Source organism: Hemicordylus capensis, chromosome 5 (genome assembly GCF_027244095.1).
Source record: "Hemicordylus capensis ecotype Gifberg chromosome 5, rHemCap1.1.pri, whole genome shotgun sequence".
Lineage (NCBI taxonomy): Eukaryota > Metazoa > Chordata > Lepidosauria > Squamata > Cordylidae > Hemicordylus > Hemicordylus capensis.
Window position 1 is genome coordinate 248,738,660 of NC_069661.1, and position 21,988 is coordinate 248,760,647.

Consider the following 21,988-nt stretch of genomic DNA (forward strand, 5'->3'; position numbering starts at 1 on the left):
ATTTAAGGCCCCAGTCAAACACTGGTCTGCAAGTTGGTAACTTGGATCCTTCTGAATTCCTGCAGTTCTGGCCTGACGTGCTGTGCCTTAACGTGTCAAGAGAGGACATGTTAGTTCTTTCTCCTCAGTGTAAGGGTGTGAGGCAGGGCAGACAAAGATGTGTATATGTCAGTGTTTCTTAATGGGCTAAAGTTTCTCAGCAAAGAATACTATCTGCTGTGGTTAGAATAACACAGGCATTCCCAGCTTTAGGTCTTCAGATGCTGATGGACTAGAACTCCCATCATCTGTAGGCGCAATGGTCAAAGGCTAGGGATGGCTAACCAAAGGCTATTGTGGCTAGGGATGGTGGGAGTTGTAGTTAATCTGGTGAGCCAAGGTTGGAATAGAATCTAGCAATAGAATACTGAATCCCAGTTGGTGCTGAGTTCAGGAAGTATTGTCTGAGACAGCATGAACAGGCCACAGGCTCTTAATGGTCATGTGCACGGACTCAAAAGTGGCACAAGGAGTCTTCTTATCAAATGCAGAAAGAGCAAACCTTTTGACTTCCACACCTTTTGAAAGTCATGTAATTAAAGGTTTAAAGGTTTTCTTCTATAGTTTTTTTTAATATGATGTGTATAATTTATTTCAATGTATTTTATCTTATGTTGATGGCCGCCTTAAACGTTTTAAAATAGAATGAAAAGGTAGCATATATACATATGTATGTGTGCATGTGTGTGTGTATGTATGTATGTATGAATAAATAAAGTGGCCCCCAGTACTAACATTGTGATCCTCTCTTTGCTACAGATCGGTACAGACCTGCTTTGACTGCTATACCTTATTATCTATCTATCTATCTATCTATCTATCTATCTATCTATCTATCTATCTATTCACTTACTTACTTACTTATTTACTTATTACATTTATTATGTTTATAAACCGCTGCATCCAAAGGCTCTGGGTGGTGCACAACAAGTTTAAGAAGACATAAAAACAAACACCATTTAAAACACACTGCTTAAAACAATATAAAAGCAAATCTAAAACAATTCCGAGCCATTTAAAATACTTTTAAACAATTTAAAAATCTTGGAAGGCCAGGCCAAACAAGTAAGTTTTTGGGGCTCTTTTAAAGGTCAACAGTGAGCCTAAACTGCGAATATCTGCCGGGAGTGCATTCCATAGGCCAGGAGCAGCTACAGAGAAGGCCCGGCTCTGAGTTGCCACCAGAGGTACCAGTGGTAACTGGAAACACCTCTCCAAATGACCCCAATGTGTGATGGGGATCATACAGAAGAAGATGCTTTCTAAGGTAGCCCAGACCTAAGCCATTTAGGACTTTAAAGGTAATAACCAGCACTTCATATTTTGCCCGGAAACATATTGGCAGCCAGTGCAACTGTTTAAGAACAGGCATAATATGGTTTCTCTGGGTTACCCCAGAGATCAGTCTGGCTGCTGCATTTTGAACTAAGTGAAGTTTCCAAACTACGTACAAAGGCAGCCCCACATAGAGCGCATTACACCAGTCAAGCCTAAAAGTTATAAGCTTATGCACCACTGTTTTAGGATCACTCTTTTCAAGGAATGGACACAGCTGTCAAATCAGCCAAAGCTGATGGAAAGTGCTCCTAGCCATAGCCTCTACCTGGGATACCAGGGTGAGGGCTGGATCCAAAAGCACTCCTGAGCTTGTTCCTTCTAGGGGAGTGTAACCCCATCCATGACAGGGAGATCTAACTCATCCCTCAAATTCCGATCCCCCACAATGAGCACCTCTGTCTTGCATGGATTCAGCTTCAATTTGTTGTCCCTCATCCAGCCCATTACTTCCCATAGGCAGGCATTTAGGGAATGAATGTCATTTCCTGATGATGAGGATTATATAGAGAAATAGATTTGAGTGTCATCAGCATACTGGTAACACCCTGCACCAAATCTCCTGATGACCTCACCCAGCAGTTTCATCTAGATGTTAAAAAGCATTGGTGACAGCATGGAGCCCTGAGGTACTCCATATAGTAGCTCCCATTTCGAAGAGCAACTGTCACCAAGCTCCACCATCTGGAATCTGCCTGAGAGATAGACGTGAAACCACTGCAAAGCAGTGCCTCCTATCCCCAACTCTCCCAGGCAATCCAGAAGGATACCATGGTTGATGGTAACGAATGCCACCAAGAGATCTAGAAGAACCAACAGAGTCACACTCCCTCTGTCGATTCCCTGATAAAGGTCATCCATCAGGCCGACCAAGACTGTCTTAACCCCATAGTCTGCTCTAAAGCCAGTTTGAACTTCCCTCCAAGAACTCTGGGAATTGTCATGTGTGAGTGTGTTGGGGATTTTCTGTAGCGATTCCTTCCCCCACTGCCAAACTACAATCCCCAGGGTTCCATGGGGAGAGGAAGGGGATGTTCATTGCAATGCCACTAATAACTTGATAACAGAACCAGCACCTGCAGCATTTCTGTAAGGCTCAGAATGGGAATGTGGTTGGCTACTCAGCATGCACTGCTGAAGGTTCTGATGTGATCAAAGGGGTATTTTAATCTAAAACGGCCATAAGCAAAAGATAAAATACAATTGTAAGTCCTGTGCTGGCTGCAGGAGATTTCACTGCTTTGCCAAAAAAAGAAGTGTAATGATTTCCAACAAAGATGACCACTGACTACATCAGCAGGAGGTTGGTTTGGTAGAGTGTCCTACCTGTTGCAGAAATTGTCTTCTGGACATTATGCCCTAATTTTGGGCCATAGATGAAAACATTAAGTCAAAGGGAAGCAAGGCAGATCTTGGCTCACTGTTGAGCCCCCACCCCTTTCCCTCAGAAACCCTTGGTTAAACAAAGCTTATCTAACTGAAGTGTGGTCTTGAACATTGTCTCTGTCCTGTCTGTTACAGCCTGATAAAAGCTCTTCTTCCACTCTTTGTCCCATGCTGGCTTTTCGCCTCCTACATCCCAAATGCCTTGTCTCTCTCCCTGCAGCACTGTAATGCCATGCAATGACTAATTGAAAAATGCATTCCAGTGCTTTCAAAAGCTGCTTTCCCTTCCTGAGGGCCGGCCAAATGTTTCTCAGAGCTGGCAGTGCACCACCAAAACTTGGGAACGTGTTTCTTGGACCACTCCCGTGATAAAATGCTGCCCAGTTTAATCACTAATTTGCAGTCCAAACATACCATCTTTAACAGTTGCGGCAACATGCAAGTTCAGAACTATTAAAAACTGTAGAATCAAGGATCCAAATGCCCGATTTGTATTCCAGATGTGTGCTGGGGTGTGGGGAAAGCACAAGCAGCATTTTGCAAACAAGGAGAGCTTGCTATTTCCTGGTTCCCCTCCTGCAGATATCTGGCTGGGTTTTAGTGGTATCATCTCCTGATTTTTATTTTTTACTGGCCTTGTACTTGTGCTTTTAAAATGCATCAACATTAGTGAGCATGCTAGAAAAAGTTCCACTTGCTGCCAATTTTGTTGCTGTTATGGGCAATGGAGCCGTTCTAGAAGAAGGTGGTAAAACTGTGGGATATTTATTTTTATTTAACATATTTTTATACCTCCCAAAACTCACGTCTCTGGGCGGTTTACAACAAAGCAAGCAAGCAAACAAACAAGTTAAAACATTAGTTAAAACAAAATGAATGATACAGTAAAAGTTAAAACATTTCAACAATTTAAATTTTAAAACATTTTAAAACAATGTTAAAACTGTTAAAATAATATTTAATTAAAAGCCTGGGTGAATAGATGTGTCTTTAAAGACTTTTTAAAAGTTGTCAGAGATGGAGAGGTTCTCATTTCAACAGGGAGCACATTCCAAAGCCTTGGGGCAGGAGTGGAAAAGGCCTGTCCCCGAGTAGTCAACAGATCAGCCAGTGGCAACTGCAGACGGACCTCTCCTGATGATCTCAGTGGGTGGTGGGGTTCATGATGAAGACGGCATTCTCTTAAAAACCCAGGGCCCAAGCCGTTTAGGGCTTTATAGGTTATAACTAGCACCTTGTATTTTGCCTGGAAACTTAGCAGCAGCCAGTGTAGAGCTTTCAATACGGGAGTAATATGGTCTCCAAGATGTCCCAGAGACCAACCTGGCTGCCGCATTCTGAACCAGGTGTAATTTCTGGTCTACACATAAGGGCAGCCCCACATAGAGCGCATTGCAGTAATCCAGTCTGGAGGTTACCAGGCCAGCATATCTACCACTGTTCTGAGGTCATTTACCTCAAGAAACAGACGCAGCTGGTGTATCAGCCAAAGCTGGTAGAAGGCACTTCTGGCTACTGCCTCGATCTCGGATACCAGGGAGAGGCTTGGATCCAACAGCACCCCCAGACTGCATACCTGTTCCTTCCAGGGAAGTGTGACCCCATCCATAACAGGCAGATCAAACTCATCTCCCGAGTTTTGACCCTGCACAATGAGTACCTCCATCTTATCTGGATTTGTTATCCCTCATCCAGCCCATTACTGCCTCCAGACAGGCATTTAAAGAGGTTATGCCCTCTCCTGATAACGTTGATATGGAGAAGTAGATTTGGGTGTCATCAGGATACAGCTATGCAGACATATCTAGATATACAGACATACATAGGGGCTTCAAGGAATTTATGCCAAGTACCTCTCATCATGGTATCATTTTTAAAAAAGCTTAGGTCTACCATTGCTTTTGAATTATGTAGAGGAATCGATGCAAATATTAACATAATTTCTGATTTTTGTATATATTTATGTCAGTTGCCGAGTTCAGATACAACATTGAATCATGCTTCGGTGCAATGAGAATACATTGCAATAGATGTGGGAGAAGGTGGAAAGATTATAATCTGATCCTGATTTGTTTTAACTAACCACAATTACAACATAAACAGGTCCCTGTGTTCAGACATAATAGGAAACTGGTTTGTTCAAAGAGATGGGGATAGTTCAGTCTCCACTCCTCATAAACAAAATAGAAGACGAAAGTGAAGACCACGCTGAATGCCTTCCACAGCTCATGCTTGTAGCACTAAATCATTTCTGAACTAGGTCAGTATTCCTCAGATTTTTAATACCTGGAGTACTTTTTACCCTCGATGAAACATAAGAACATAAGAACAACCCTGCTGGATCAGGCCCCAGGACCATCTAGTCCAGCATCCTGTTTCACACAGTGGCCCACCAGATGCCGTTGGAAGCCTACAGGCAGGAGTTGAGAGCATGCCCTCTCTCCTGCTGTTACTCCCCCGCAACTGGTACTCAGAGGCATCCTGCCTCTGAGGCTGGAGGTGGCCTATAGCCCTCCGAATAGTAGCCGTTGATATACATTTCCTCCATGAAGTTACCCAAACCTCTCTTAAAGCCATCCAGGTTGTTGGCTGTCATAACATCTTGTGGCAGAGAATTCCAAACCTGGAGGCACATTTCACTCTTCACCCCCTAAAATACATACATATTCTCAATCATATCCCAGAATCATATCCCAGAACAATGGGCAGGTGGTGGGATACCATAGTTAATATTTCATAGTTAATATACCCAGTATCCAGCCCCTGCCCTCTACCCTAATTTCTGGGCTGGGGCCATGATTTCTGAATACTGATGATGCTCCTGAAATTCCCCCATGCTTGTCAAATGTCACATAGCAATCTCATTACATCTTACTCCCGCCCTCTGGATTATGCCACTGCCCATATATGGATGAAAAGAGAATATACCAGTGTTCCATGGGGCCTTCTTTTTTGAGGCATATAGGACTACTAGGTGCATCCCATATAGTGTTTTAAATTTCTAAGGCTCACCCCTGGGCCAGTCCACACATTATTTGGGAATCACTGGTTTTTATATAAGTCTATAGCCAAATGGCAGCACTGAAATGCCTGTAAATAAGGATACCTAGGATCAGTTCAAATGATACTTCCTGGCCCGTGTAATTAAAAGGGAGCATACAGAGGGCACTGCAGTCATCTGGATGAGGTATCTAGGGACATATTGTCTAAACCAGCATGGTGAAATGGTTAGCATGTTGGACAAGGGCCAGGGAGTCCTGAGTTCAAGTCCCTGTTCAGCCATGAAACCCACTGGGTGACTCTGGGGAGTTAGTTATTTCTCAGCTTAACCTACCTCATAGGGTTGTAGTGAAGATAAACATAAAACTGTGCACTGTTCTGGGCTACTCAGAGGAAGAATAGAATATAAATGTAAAAATAAATAAACCAGTCACTGGACTTTCAGAGTTAACTATCAATTAGCAGTTACACAATTACATTTTGTATATATACATGCATACATATACATTTATATACATATATGTAAAAATATACATTCTTTGTTTTCACAAGGTCTACAAAAACCAACTTCCAAGTAAGTGGATTTTTTTTTAAAGGCAAGAAAACTGTAATTTTTAATTGCATCTCAAGTATTTACATTATAGCCCACACTAGAATATTGTAAGGCCTTGCCATGAACAGTGTGGAGGAGGTGACTGCATCTACTGTATCTGTCTAGGAGGGAACCACTCAACTATCTTTAAAGGTCTTTTAAAAGACCTTTCTCAGAGATCTTTCTAAGGTGACCTCAGGGAGGTGTCTGCCCAGTTTAATCACTGATTAAAATAATACTTTAGTGTGTCAAGGAGAGTCTTGACTCATCTGTTCCAATGGCTGCTCAGATCACTGTGTGCATTTCCAGCATTTCTCTGTTAATCTTGTGCCAATCTTCACTGCATACTAACTAGTGCTAAACTGAATGTTCTCTAGTTTTGACTTTGAGGTAGAAACTGGCAATCTTCAATGTAGTGAAAATGTGGCCCCCAGGCGCGTAACAATGATAGGGCAAGGGGAGACAGTTGTCTGGGGGCCCCACTGCCTGGAGGGGCACCCCAGAGGCACCTCATGTGACTCCCCATTGCCCCCTGCCCAGCCCCATAGCCTCTCAGCCACTTGCCCTCTTCGCCGTCTCTCCTGCTTGTTCTGCTGGCCCACAATCGAAGCAGCAGGCAAGCTGCAAAAAGCTCCTTTTCTCCCGCCTCTCAGCTGATCGGCGGGTGGGCGGGGCTTCCACGGAGGCCTCCGTGTAGGCCGCAGTGAAGCCTGAACTCGAGTAGGGCCCAAGCCAGCCAGGAAGGAGGAGGCAGCCAGAGTGTTCTCTGCAGCAGAAGACCCCTTGCTGCCCTGCTTAACCCAGACCAGCATTTGCCAGGTAGAGTGTGAACTCCTTTTTGTGGTTACCTTTCCCACCCACCCACCCCCATATATAGGGATCTGCTTGCCATAGGGCTTGGATATGGGGGGGGGGCGAGAAGTCTCTGAATATTTATTTTGAAACAGCTTGGAAAATTTGCTGACTTAAAAAAACACTATCTAAAAAGTCCTATAAGTGGCTTGTGTCATGGCAGAAAATTGCAAAAACTTCTGGAACAGTATTTTATTAATTTTATTTATTCATTCATTCATTTATAAATGCACTTATGTTCAAGTTGTTTTGCAACCCAGAAGGTCTGAGTGAGAACTGTGAAGCATGTCTTGTGCTTTTATTTTATTTTTCTTGTGTGTGAACTGCTCCCCAATAACTTGCAGGGACTTCAGGGTAAATCTGGCCAACATGTGAATGCAGCACCTCCATTCCAGAGGAGATGTGTCTTAAAGGGCTTTAAAAGCCTCCTGTGAAAAACCTCCTGCAATCGAACTTGACTGAATTTGTTCAGAATTCTGAGAAAACAAACATAGGCTCACCCTGCATGGTTGAAAGTCTCCTTTGCTAATCTGCAGCGAGGGGCCCATTTTAATAATTCATCTTTCTAGTGTGTTCTAGGCATTAAAAGTAATACAAATGTATAGTACTCAATGTATATCACTATATATTGTGACGTGTGTGTGTGTATTCAGTGAAATGTATTTGCAGGCAGCATACTTATTTTGGAATATCAGACTTAAATCCTTGGGGGCCTGGGGTGTGCGGAGGCCCTGGACTTTGGGGGGGGGGCCCATTTTAAAATCTTGTCTCTGGGCCCACTCCAACCTTGCTACGCCCCTGGTGGCCCCTAACACTTAGGGCTAGCTCTCAGACAATATACCATCCATATGGCCCACCAAATATGATAAGGACATGCATGTTCTATGAGTGTGCATGTCCTTTCCCTTCCTGACAAGCAAGGATGCTCCTCCCCCATCATGTTGGAGGTGGCTACTTTTAGATGCTGCTACAGGCATCCATAAGGATACCACAAGCATAGGTGTAACTATAGGGGGGGCAGGGGGGGCACGTGCCCCGGGCGCCACTTGGCAGGGGGCGCCAAAAAGTGCCCCCGCTGATTTGCCGGAAAAAAAAATTATTTATTTATTTTGATTTTTTTTTTTTGCGCAGAGCAGTCCCCCTCCCACGGTCCCGGCGCACACGCCCCCATTGGCATTGCTCATCCAGCACTGGGTGCCGTAAGGGAGGGGCATCATAATCATAATAATAATCATTGCATCATAATTCTGATGTTTGAGATACAAGCCAACTTCACAGGGTTGTTGTGAGGAAAAACCTAAGTATGTAGTGCATTTTGAAATTTTTGGTAATTTTTGTAATTTTCTAAATTTTTAAAATAAAAGTTTTCTGAAACATGTGTGTCAGTCAGATGTATGTTGGGGGGGGCGGCGGCGGGGGGGGGGCGTAATTTCAGTGCTTGCCCCGGGCACCGTTTTCCCTAGTTATGCCTCTGACCACAAGGATACCTAAACCGCTTAGAGAGCTCCGGCTATAGAGCGGTATATAAATGTAAGTGCTATTGCTATTGCTATATAACACAAACACACACTGCTGTGCGACAGAGCCGTCCCGCAACTACTTACAGTTGGGCAACTGCACATCGCAATGTGACTTGCATTATTCCCAATGCAATTCAGGTTGCAATGTGTGATTGCACAACTACAAGTGTGAACACAACAGCCCTGTTGTGCAGCAACTTGAATGTACATTTTAGATGCCCCCAGAACGGCCCCCAGAATGAGTTAATCTGTGGGATATAGCAGCCAGTTTTTAGCTTGTGTAAAGGGGTGGTTCTGATGAATCACCCCCTCACATGTTAACGGAAAGGGGTCATAGAGAGGAGAGGGGAAGGAGATGTGGTGGCCAGAAGGACAAGATGGACTCTGGAGTGTAAGAATTTTCACCTTCATCTTTCATGCCTCCCTATGGTGATGGTGGCTGCTTCAGTGCTCTTACCCTCTCTCACTGCCATTTCTCCCTTCTTCCTGGATTCGGTTCTTTGATGGTCCCACCCAAGAGAGAATCACACAGTGAATAGGATGATGTGACAATGTGATGCAGTCAATCAAATGTACATGTTGACAAGGAAGGGCCAAACTAGATGTTGTGTTAAGCCTATCATTAGTGCTGATGGGACTTTAAAAAAACACACACAAAAAAAACCAGCAGCAGGACTGGCAGCCTTCAAATCAGGACTGTCATATTTGTGGCGGGGGGAGCGTTTTATAACTGCTTCCCTCATAAACACAAAACAATCTTATGTGGATTTAACGAAGACGTTATTCCAGAAACAACTCTATTTTCTGCTTCTCTTTTCCCTCCCTTTTAATCCCGACTCCACCTCCCCACTCCCTACAGAATCCCCACTGGGACAGAGTTCCAAACAACAGAACACGAAATATTACTATTAGATAGACTACAGCAGGGACAGGGGCGTAGCAAGGTTGGAGTGGGCCCAGAGACAAGATTTTAAAATGGGCTCCCCATCACTGAAGCTCAGCTCATGAAGGTACTTCACAATCTGCCGCTTGCCTCAGCACTAACCGGTATGCATAGGCACACTGTCGCTGCACATGGAGGTTCCATTTAGCTATAATGAAAAGAACTCACACAAAACCCCTGCTGCTGAACCAGCCCATAAGGCAGGTCCATATGCTCCAACCAGATATCTCCACCAACTGGAGCTTTTTTCCATCACCAGAGAGTGGCTGCAGGGGACCCATCGAGCCAGCATGAGGGTTAAGTCCCCTCCCCCTGCTGGGGTCGATATTTGCAGGAAAAGGCAATCTGGTGGCTATTTTAAAAAAGAAAAGCTAAGTCTGTCAGTGCTAATCACAGGCTTCACAGGACATTTCATTTAGTCCCCAAAGACAAAGTCAATAAACATTTTGGCAAGGAGGATGGTAAATTGCCAAGTCCAGATTAGTTTATTGTAACATGCTGTACACAGGGCTGTCTCTGAAAAGTGTTCAGGGCCTTCAGCTGGTTCAGAATGCAGCAGCCAGATTATCATCTGGTATGAGGCATTCCAGACATATCAGTCCAGTTACATAGATTATTTTTCTATGTAAAGTGCTTCGAGAGTTTTTGTTGAATAGCAGTATATAAATATCCGTAGCAGTAACAAGGATCCAGCTGCACTGCTTATCAATTTGCTTCTGTGCCCCATTCAAAGCTGGTCTTAACTGTCAAATCTCTTCATGGTCTGGGACCAGAGTATCTGAAGGATCACCTCTTTCTATACTAACCTACTACTACGACAACTTAAATACCACTTTTCAACAAACATTTCCAAAGCGCATTACGTAGGAAAACAAACAAACAATTGAGATGGTTCCCTGTGCCCAAAGGGCTCACAGTCTAAAAAAAGAAACATAAAGGCACCAACAGCAGCCACAGGAGGGATGCTGTACAGGGGTTGGATAGGGCCAGTTGCTCTCCCCCTGCTAAATATAAGAGAATCAACACATTTAAGAGGTGCCTCTTTGCTCAGCAGGGGTTGCAACCTGCTAGCAATTCACCAACAGAGGACCTATTGGTATTACTCCCACTGTTTGAGGTGTGCTGTCAGTGCATCCCTCTTGAGGAGAAAAGTATTGTCTAACTTGACAAAGAGGCACCTTTTAGAGGCACTGCTAACTTGACAAAGAGGCATTTTTTAATGAGGTGATTCTCTTTATTTAGCAGCAGGGGAGAGCAACAGGCCCTATCCACCCCCAGCACAGCATCCCTCCAGTGACTGTTGCTGGTGTCTATCTTATGTTTCTTTTTAGATTGTGAGCCCTTTGGGGACAGGGATCCTTTTTGTTTATCTTATTTATTTGTTATTCCTCTGTGTAAACCACCCTGAGCCATTTTTGGAAGGGTGGTATAGAAATCAATCAAACAAACAAACAAACAAATAAATCAGCCCAAAATTGTTCTTAAACTGGGGGCAAGCAAATGGGATAGCGTGGCACAGTGAAGAGTACCTAGACATTTCATGGATAGCTCGATCTATCTATCTATCTATCTATCTATCTATCTATCTATCTATCTATCTATCTATCTATCTATCTATCTATACCACCTGATATGTATATCTCTAGGCAGTGTACAAAATTTAAAATATTTAAATTAGGTAGGTTGAGCCCTGCCTTCCCGCACACCTGCCTGTGCGGTCATGCGAATATTCCCTCTGTGTCACACCATAAGTGCTCCAGGCAGAGGGATTTATCGGGCTGCTCACTGCAGCACTAACTACAGAAAGGCTGGAATGGGGACTACATCTCTTCAGCCCAGGTGGCCTGAGGGATCAATAGGGCCCTGGCTTATCCCATATGCCCCAGACTTGGTTTCTCAGCCTAAGCAATATCACTAAGCTGAGAAACAGCCTTGCCTTGCCTCACCTCACCTGACCTGCATGAATAGGTCCTTGGCCATCCTACCCATCTTCAACTATGTTTTCTACCTCTGGCCCTTCTGATCCTCATCATTGTACTGCAGCGCTCGGCCCCAGCCTGCTTTGACCTTGTTGGCTCCAGCCACTTTGGCCCTCATTTTCTGCTCTTCAGTAGGGTCTCCTCCCTTGGCTGCAGGCTGCCACGGAGCCAGACCAAAGCCTGAAAGAATCCTTTTCAGATTATCCATGATAGACCGAGATGTACTCCTTGAACCAGCAACTATGCTGCTTCATTTTCCCACAGCAACAGAAAGAAGGAAAACAAAGGGCTTTTTGTGTTTGCCTGATTTTTGTTTTTTTTTTTTAAAGAAAGACCTAATCTGACACAAATGCAATCTGTTCCTTTCCTTACCATTTAAGGGAGGCATGGGTCAAACCGAGTACAACATGGGGGGGAACAAAAGCAGCCTTTAACACTTCTGGTTGTATAGAGAAGAGATACTGCCAGGGTCACAGATTTGTCCTGGTTTTACATCATCAGCTATCCATTTGATGTACATCCATTCCTACTCAGGCCACACAGTATAAATCAAGGGCATCATGAATAACCCCACTTTGGGGAAGGAAAAAACAACACACGATTGTTAACCCAACTTCCTGCCTGTAAACAGGGAAGTAAACATAAAAAAACCCTCAGACCTCAAATAAATAATGTTAAGCATTCTTGTGGCCTTGCAGACATTATTTTCACACATTAAACTCAGGAGCTGATATCGCTTAGTGACTAAGAGACCAAGCTATGAATCAGTACTTGCCCAGTTCAAACCTTCCACAGATTCACAAGGTAGCCTTGAGCAAGCCACTTATTCTCAGCCCCAGCTGCGAGACGGGGATAATACAACTTCCTTATCTTACGAGCTAGTTGTGAGGATTCTAACAAGGTAATTCTGTGGCGTACTTTGCTCAAAGCTTACACAAATTGTAAACATTACTCATACATGGCCTATATTTCTTTATTTAATTGTTTGATTTATATACCACCTTTCATTAAAATAATCCCAAAGCGGTTTGAAATATAATGAATTAATGCACAATTAACACAATACACAATTAAAAGTACAAATATTAAATTTAAATATAAAAATAATACATCTCTACTTAAAAAGTTTAAAAACATATAGAATAAAACAGTAAATACAAAACACAGAGCAGCAGCAGCAAAACACACAAAACAAACACTTATCTCATAGAAAAGCCTGGGTAAAGAGCCACGTTTTTATGTGTTTTCTAAAAGCTGTAATGGAGACCGAGGAGCAGATGCTGGCCGGGAAAGCATTCCAAAGCCTGGGGGTAATGACCGAGAAGGCCCTGTCCCACATGCTCAGCAGGTGAGCCTCCCTCACCATTGGCATGCAGAGTAGAACCCCCTCCAATGATCTTGCCAAGTGAGCAGAAACCCTTGGGCGGAGGTGGTCCTTCAGATATCCAGGGCCAAAACTGTTAAGGGCTCAAAAACAGCACTTTAAAATGGACCCGGAACAAACTGGTAGCCAATGCAGAATGGGTGTAATATGGGCAACTCCGTATAAAATCCTAGCTGCCACATTTTGCACTAGCTGTAGTTTCTGAATATTACTACCGTGTTTCCCCGAAAATAAGACAGTGTCTTATAATAATTTTAGCCCCCAAAAATGCACTAGGGCAATTAGCGGTACATCAGAAATTACTGCTAGGTCTTACTTTCGGGGTAGGCCTTACTTTCGGGGAAACAGGGTAGCTGCAGTTTCTGAGTATGACAACCTAAGCCCTTTTCAGGACATGGCAGTCCACACAACTGACATTAGGGTAGGAAAAACCTCCTACCGTGTTTCCCCGAAAATAAGACAGTGTCTTATATTAATTTTAGCCTCAAAAAAATGCACTAGAGCAATTAGCGGTACATCAGAAATTACTGCTAGGTCTTACTTTCGGGGTAGGTCTTACTTTTGGGGAAACAGGGTACCTTAATTTGAGAGCTCCTGACTGCCGATCATGTGTCAATGAAACACAAGGTGGGCGGCTGGGAGAGCTGGAATGTGAGCTATGCTCCTGCTGGGTAGGATGATTTTTCTTTCTGCCTTGTTCTGGAAGAGACACGCAGTAGGGTCTTTCTTCTGCAGGTCAGTAGTCTGGATGCACAACAACCTTTAATTATTTAATTTTATTATTTCTTGTTTGCACAGTCAAACAGGTGCTATTGACTGGTTTGTTTTATCCAGACATCAAGTCCTTCCCAAGGACCTGGGATGCCAGAATTTTGTTCTCAATGTTGTTGTAATAGGTATTGCCGCAAAATGTAGGCTGTTCCCAGTAAAGTTTTTTTGTAGTTGGCTGATGGTGATTTCTGTGGCCCCTATGGTGTTGAGGTGCTCTTCAAGATGTTTTGGAATTGCACCTACTAGGGCACCAATTACTACTGGGATTATTTTCTTCTGCCACAGCCTTTCAATTTCAATTTGTAGATCTTTGTATTTTGTGATTTTTTCTGTTTTCCCCCCTTCTATTCTGCCGTCACCTGGTATTGCTATGTTGATTATTTTGACTTGTTTTTCTTTCTTCTCCAGTTATATCTGGTGTATTGTGTAGCAGATGTTTGTCTGTTTGTAGTCGAAAGTCCCATAATATTTTTACATATTCATTTTCTACAACTTTTTCAATTTTGTGGTCCCACCAATTTTTGGCTGCAGGTAGCTTGTATTTTTTGCAGACGTTCCAGTGTATCATCCCTGCTACCTTGTCATTCCTTTGTTTGTGATCAGTCTGTGTGATCTTTTTACAACAGCTGACTAGGTGGTCCACTGTTTCATCTGTTGTTGTTGTTGTTGTTGTTTATTCGATTTTTATGCCACCTTTCCAAAAATGGCTCAGGGCAGTTTACACAGAGAAATAATAAATAAATAAGATGGATTCCTATCCCCAAAGGGCTCACAATCTAAAAAGAAACATAAGATAGACACCAGCAACCGTCACTGGAGGTACTGTGCTGGGGATGTATAGGGCCAGTTATTCTTATTTTTTGCAGTGCACGGTAGCACTTAGTTCACAGCAGACTAGTGCACTCTGGCACACAGTTTAGGAACTGCTGAATTTAAACACTGCAGACATCAGAATTTGACCCTCAGCTGAACTGCAAGCAGAGCAAGGAATTTTTCTGGAAAAGAAATAGATAGGGTTTGGCTGAACATTAGACCACTGAAGCAATAGATTGCCCTCCCTAAGCTGTATACTTTGGAAAAAGGGTTGATCTCATGGTCTGAGGGGCGGGGGAAATACATTCGGGTTTGATAGGTTAAACATTGCTTCTCTTTTAAATTCATGGCGATCCTCATAAGTCTGTGGAAGTCAGAAATGTTAACATCCTGCTTTATCAAAAGCTGTCAGTGTGGTATTGAGCTTTCTGTTGATTCTTTGCCCCCATACCTCCTTTATTTCTTACTGCCAGAGAAAGATGTTGATTTATCTACCAGTATCTAAACAGCTTTACAATAATCACAGGGCCACTGAGCATGCCCCAGGAGCAGGGCCAGTTTTAAGTAAGCTGGCAAAAGAAAGGAATCTTCAGAGATACATCGAAGGCAGGGGTGCTCAAGTTTGGGTCCCCAGATGCTGTTGGACTAGAACTCCCATCATCTTTAGCTTCAATGGCTAAAGGAGATGATGGCATTTGTAGTCCAACAACATCTGGGGGCTCAAATGTGAAAACCCCTGGTTCAAGGTATTTCTAAAGTGAGCTACTTCTAAAGTTAGGGGTTTCACCTATAACTTCTGTCCAAAAAAATAAAATAAATGGCAGTGTAACTAGTGCAGATGGGGGGGGGGGTGTTTGTTCAGGGACATTTTGGATCCCCTTGAATAGACCCCAATTTTGGTAACAACTTTACTCCTTTTCCAAACTGTTTGTAAAGAGGCAGGTGTCCATGAGAGGAGAAAACATTTCCCAACTGAGGAAACATGCCCTCCAACTTTCATTGATCCTGCCATGCATACCTGCCTAGATGGGCATCCATCAGGACCAATTCATTGATGGCCATCAAGCGGAAGCCAGGAGGCTCAGGAGTTAGTGCTCAGTCAGAAGATCAAGTGCGGGGCTAGAGTCAGAAAAGGTGAGCATGCGTCAGGCAAAGTCCCAACCTGAGTAGGAAGCCTTTAGAGCCCTTCCTGTTGGAGAGAGCCAATGGCAACTCCAATACCTGTGAACCCCTGGCTACCTAGAAATAAGTTCTTCTCTCTTTTTTAAAAACCATTTTAAAGTTTTATTGATGTTTACAATATCTTAGCAATCAAGTTACACTTAATTAAGTAAATAATGACTTCCCGCTTACCAGTCTGCACGGTTCTTGTTAACTATACATATAAGCCATTGCTATAATATTACAAAACATATATACTCGATTTTACCCTACCCCAACCTGCTGTGATACTAAATTTCAAACCCTGCTGAAAGGTCCTTGTTAGAAAAATAGTTCTTTAAGTAAATTAAGAAAGGTTCCCAATCTTCTTTAAAACATTCCAAGTTTTGTCCCTTATAAGTGTTGTAAGTTTGCCATCTCTGCATATTCCAAAATTTTTATCAACCAGTCTTCTTTTGAAGGCATTTTATTATCTTTCCATTTCTGCGCATATACTATTCTAGCCGCCGTGGTTGCATATATAAAAAAAGTTAAATTTCTTCTAGAGAACTCTCCTTGCGTTATTCCCAACAAGAAGTATTCTGGCCTCTTAGGAAATGTCATTTAAAATTTTTTCTTCAGCTCATTATATATCATACCCCAAAAGGCCTTTGCCTTCCCACACAACCACCACATATGGAAGAAGGTTCCTTCACATTGTCCACATTTCCAACATTTGTTTGAAACATTATTATACATTAATGCTAATTTTTTCGGTGTCAGATACCACCTGTACATAATCTTATAACAATTTTCTTTTAAAGTATAACATGCAGTGAAATTTAAATCAGTTTTCCATAATTTTTCCCAAGCTGCCATCTCTATATTATTACCCACATTTTGAGCCCATTTTATCATAGTCGTTTTAACCACTTTGTCTCTTGTCTCCTCCAAAAGCAACAACTTATACATCCTAGAAACTAATTTTTCATCATTTTCACACAACTCCTTTTCAAATCTCAACATCTGATCCTCAAATCCAGCTTTAAGATCCTTCTTATAAATTTCTTTTAACTGATGGTACTGAAACCAGTTACTAACCAAATTTTGAACTTCAGTTAGATTTTTAAATTTACAGCCCTTATCTTGAAAACATAACAAATCTATCTAAAGTTGTAGAGACAACCCCATTAAAATCTCCCAAGAGGACTAAGTTAGCATTCGATAACTCAGCCATCTTCTGTTCTAAATATTTATAAAATTCTACTTTTTTAAAAATTGGGTGCATAGATTCCGATTATCACCGTTTTAAGTCCAGAAACTATAATTTCCAAAGCTACCACCCTACCTTCTTCATCTTTAAAAATTAACTTGGATTCAAATTGTTGCTTCACATAAAGCACTACCCCTCTTTTTTTTGTCAGAGGAAGCGAATTCTTGCCCCAAGGCATTATTAACCAAATATTTTCTATCTTGTTTTCTAATATGTGTGTCCTGTAAGCATATAATGTCCAAATTTTGCTTTTTAAGAAAATGAATTTTTTTTGCCGTTTTGGTTCTATTATTTAAGCCATTGACATTCCATGAGACTATTTTGTAATCCATTTTGACTAATTGGAATTATGTGTTGAAGGCACTGGGTGCTCTGGAGTTAAAGTCTTTTTGTATTTACGCCAAAATTCTTGCACTTTGAGGAGCTCTGTAAACCTATTCCTCTTCCCTTTATAAAAAAAGGAGACCCCTTCAGGCACTTCCCATCTGAAATGTATTCCTTTGGCGTTCAAGGCATCTGTTAAAAATTTATAATCCTTACGTTTCCTTAAGTTCCTGGATGGTATTTATTTCAAAACTTTAACCTGTTGGCCTTCAATAGTAAGGGCTTTAGCAAAATGTGCTTGCAGTATCTGCTCTGTGATTGATTTTGAGTTAAATTGAACCATAGAATCTCTTGTTCGTTGTGGCATATACAGAATTTACACGAAAAGCTGAATCAATCTGGTTATGCATCTCTTTGCTTGAGGTTCCCCAAAGAAGTGCAAGTTCCTCCCTAAGCACTTTTTTGATACCTTGCCCGGTCTTTTCTGGGATTCCTCTAAACCTCACAAAGCGCTCCTTTTGTCTCAGCTCTAGCAACGCCATCTGGTCTAGTAATTTCTCCCTATCATCTCTTATTGATCCCAAGTCTTGCTCCAAAGTTTCTACCCTTCTAGAAATAAGTTCTAACCCTTAGTGTTAGTGGCTTACCATTCAGGACAGTTCTGCACAGGGAGGCAGGCTCCTGCTATCACCTGTAACCGTGTCTCTGCAGTCTACTCTAACCAGTCGTTTATGACTAACTGGGGATCGGGGTGTACAAAAAAAAGGATGGGAACACTTTCAAATCTCCATGTTTTTAAAATAAAAGTATGATGTTTAGACAGAGAAGCTTGTACATATAATTACATATTTTTGATACTATGATATATCAAGTGTCAGCAGCAGAAAGAAAAACATCAGATGGTTTATCCACATCCCTGATGTGCCCTAGTGTGTGTCCTAGAAAATGCCCATGAACTAAGATTGCAGCTTTAATCATTGGTTGGATTAACCAGTCAAAAATCTTTCCTGTCAACTCAAAAAATTATCCTTGAGTCACTAGGCAATACTTAAAAAAAGAAAACCCCAAACCCATTGGCTGGCATCTAGAGCAATGAACAGCTTATGGAGAACGGAGCAGAGTGGGGGAAACAAAAGTCCCTTGGCCTGGGGGCCTGGACGGACCACCAAGGTGCCCCCTCACCTCCCGCTCCATCTCCCTTCCTGCCACCATGCTTCCCACCCTCCCCACACCAAAGCTGGGTTTGCTACCATGTGCCAACCACACAATCATCACGTTATCACAGAGAGCATGACCAACTCTGGGAAGGAATGTGCAACGGCTGAGGGAGAAAAGGGCAGTATCTAGTTGGTGAAGAAAGTGCTTTGCCATCTGGAAAGATGAGGGGTCACTGTGTGTTTTTTCCTAGTGCCAGCCATGCCCCTGGTAAGGGGGGAGGGTATGGTCAGCACACAGTATTGTGCTTGGTGGCCTCAGTGGCTTGTCCCCTGGCTGCCAGCAACCTAGCTACATGCTGTGTGGAATGATGTTGCACTATCACAAAGCTGTTGTGCTGGCTAGTTGCTCCAGACTAGTGTTGCACAATCACAAGGATGCTAGGAGTTGCACAACAGTTGCAATATTTTTAAACTTTTTATAAAAAATATTGAGGAGGTCTTAAAAGAATTGGGTTTCTAAAGACTTATTGGGTCTTTTTTTTACAGTGAGATAATTACATTAACAATTGAAATAAGGCTTCATATACAGGCCTGATTCTTGGAGGGATACTTGCAAGCAACTGGGTAAGTTTGAAGGCTTTACATTATGTTTGAACTATACATCTATCATTGAGCTGATTTCCATTCATGAACTGTTGAGCTGATGTCCATTCATGAACTGTTCGTGAGCTCTTTTTTAGAAGACTTGGGAAAGTTTCTTTATTGAGACTATCTGTCTAAGAAAACTTCTGGCTGTAAACAGTTTGGAACTGATGAAGACCACAAAATGTGCAACTTAGCACTACATGTTTTCTTTGTTTGTTCATACAGTCTGTGATCATTGCAGAGCACAGATGTCAGCCAATGGTGCTTTTTGTCCAATTGTCTATGCATATGGTTTTAGAGTCTATTGCATTGTATTACAGTATATTTTCCTGTACATACTTTGTCAGTATCTAATTGTATATAGTGCTAAATAACTAACTAACTAAATAAATGTATGTGTGTACAGGAGGACCTCGTTATCTGCTGATTCGTTATCCATGGATTTGTGTATCCGCGGTGGGCTAAAAGAAACTCAACCTCGGCATACGTGGGAAACCCCCCCCCAAAAACCATGCTGACCTCACGTATCCATGGGTTGGAAGTGGCCGGAAATGACAGTGGAGGTCATTTCCAGTCGCTATTTTGTTTCTTGGAGCCACAAAATGGCTCCCGTTTTAAAAACAACAACAACAATAATAATTGTGATTCTCAGCCGATTTTGGGGCATTCCAGGGACACAGTATGACATGGGGGGAGCAGCAAAGCATGGTAAGAAACTCCCCCCCCCACACACACACCCCATTTGGCAAAAAATGGCATTTTTTTTCTCATTTTCCTAGCACCTGGGAATCTAACTTCCAGTTCTCCATTGACTCAATGCCTTGATATTCTTGGTTTCCGTATCCGCAGTACAACCATGCAACGGAACTGTCATGAATATCGAGGTCCTTCTTTACATCATTCTTTTTTAGTACTACTCTTTTTTGTTTTCCACCATGTGGAGACAATCATTCTCACCATGCTGTGCTGTGCCCAGTCCTGTGGTGGGGGTGGGTGGTCCTTTAAGGGAAACTGAGCTCTCTTGAGTCTTTCTAGCATCTTGAAAGGCAAGCATGGCGTGTTGGAAGCATAGCCCTTCCAAGCACTTTTCTCATAAAGCTCTTTAGAGAGGAGTGCTCTGTCTCTCCTAAAAGGCCCTCCTAGCACTGAGAAAAGTATAGTACTGTGCAGAGGTCAGCACTGTGGGAATTAGCTCCCCCACTGAAGTTATTTTGCCAAAGTGGCCCCTGCTTGACCACTGGTCTACACCGAGTCCATCTAGCTCCACATTGTCTACTCTGAGCTCTCCAGGGCTTGAGATGCTGGTCTTTCCCAAGCCTGTTTGGAGATGCTAGGGATTGAAGCTGGGATCTTTGCATGCAGAGTAGGTACTTTACCAAGGGTCCTACAGCCCTCTTAGTGGGGACTGCATTGCAAACAAGAATGGCTTTGGTAAGGCCCAGACTCCCTTCACTTCACTGGGTTCGCTTTTGCATAATGTCAACCTCCCAAACTTATTTATGGACTGTTTTCATTTATGCTTATTCTTGTTCATAGGAAAATACATGTCTTCCAGTATTATGTGTCAGAGTGTGACAGAATATAAATCAGAGACTATTTACATTGGCCGCTGCATTTGGCAGAGAGTGCAAGGAGTCTCGATTGGCCATGCCAGCTTTAAAGAGTAGGAACCTGGCCGCCTGCCTGTTCAGCTGAGCAGAACTCCTTTCTACTTCACTCCAGACCCAGGTACAGCTCCAACAGCAGGCTGCATGGTTGGAGGAGGACATATGCTTCAGGTTTATATCCTGAGGGGGCTGCTCAGCCTGGCCTAGCCACCCTGGCACATAGCTAGGTGATGGATCACCTGCAGTCAGATACAGTGTTCCCTGTAATAGAGAGTCCCATCTGTTGTTGACTACAACTCCCATAATCCTCAGCTGCAATGACCAAGGACTGTTGCAGCAGGGGATTATGAGATTTGTAGTCAACAACATCGGGGATTCCCTGGTACAAGGAACACTAGTCCAGATCCCTCCAGCTTCAGCTACCAGGACTGGAAAAGATCTCCACTCATGAGCTTACGGAGCTGCTATCAGAGTTCTGTATACTGAGTTAGATGGACCAATGTGCTGACATTAGCACTTTCTTATGCTCTTTTGCTTCTTCTGGAATATTAAAGAAAGGAGTCTTCAATTCTCCCTTGCTGAGAGAACGAGCTATGCATTCCTTATAGAAGGACAGGACACACTTCTTCTCCTGAGGAGATGCAGCAGCTCCCTTTCTACAGACCACTCATGTCATGTAGGATTCCTAGCAGGTTATTATATCATTCTAGTCACCTGTAACAAGACAATTATTGCTTTCAAAGTGAACGTGATAAACCCCAAATGTCAGGACAATGCTCACACATGCACACCGATGTGCATGCACAGACAACAGGGCTTTGAATATTCATGAGTTATTGTTTTGCTTTCCTGCATTCTTGATCTCAGTGTGTGTCTGTGTGTATTTTGCACTAATTGCATTGCAAAACCAGCCCTGTTTTCTGCACAGAGCAGAAGATCCTGTTTGCCAACTAAATGCTAAATCAGCATGTGTCAAGTCTTTTAAGTCACTTTCCCCCCCATGCCAAAACTTCAAGAGCCTGGAAATAATGTTGTAAAGGTATACATTTTAATAAAACATTATTCATGTGCAGTTAGCCCACAAAATAGGCTCAGCTACTGTATATAAATGAAAAATAGAATTGCTTCAGTCTAAACAAAGTCAAACTTTTCATTACGCTCATGGCAATATGTTTTCTTTCTGTATATTTCCTTCTCCTTTAACCAGTTGGTGGATTGTTGTTTATCA

The 21,988-nt window shown here is 42.6% G+C and overlaps 1 protein-coding gene and 1 long non-coding RNA gene across 2 annotated transcripts in view; one reads left to right on the forward strand and one right to left on the reverse strand.

Moving 5' to 3' along the window:
* CELF2 (CUGBP Elav-like family member 2) overlaps positions 1-21,988 on the reverse strand; it is a 914,911-nt gene that overhangs the window by 656,239 nt on the left and 236,684 nt on the right. The gene's annotated exons all lie outside the window — the stretch shown is intronic.
* Positions 7,092-19,561, forward strand: LOC128326686 (uncharacterized). Its single transcript, XR_008308199.1, has 3 exons — positions 7,092-7,171; positions 15,551-15,748; positions 19,055-19,561. It is a non-coding gene; the product is annotated as an uncharacterized LOC128326686 (long non-coding RNA).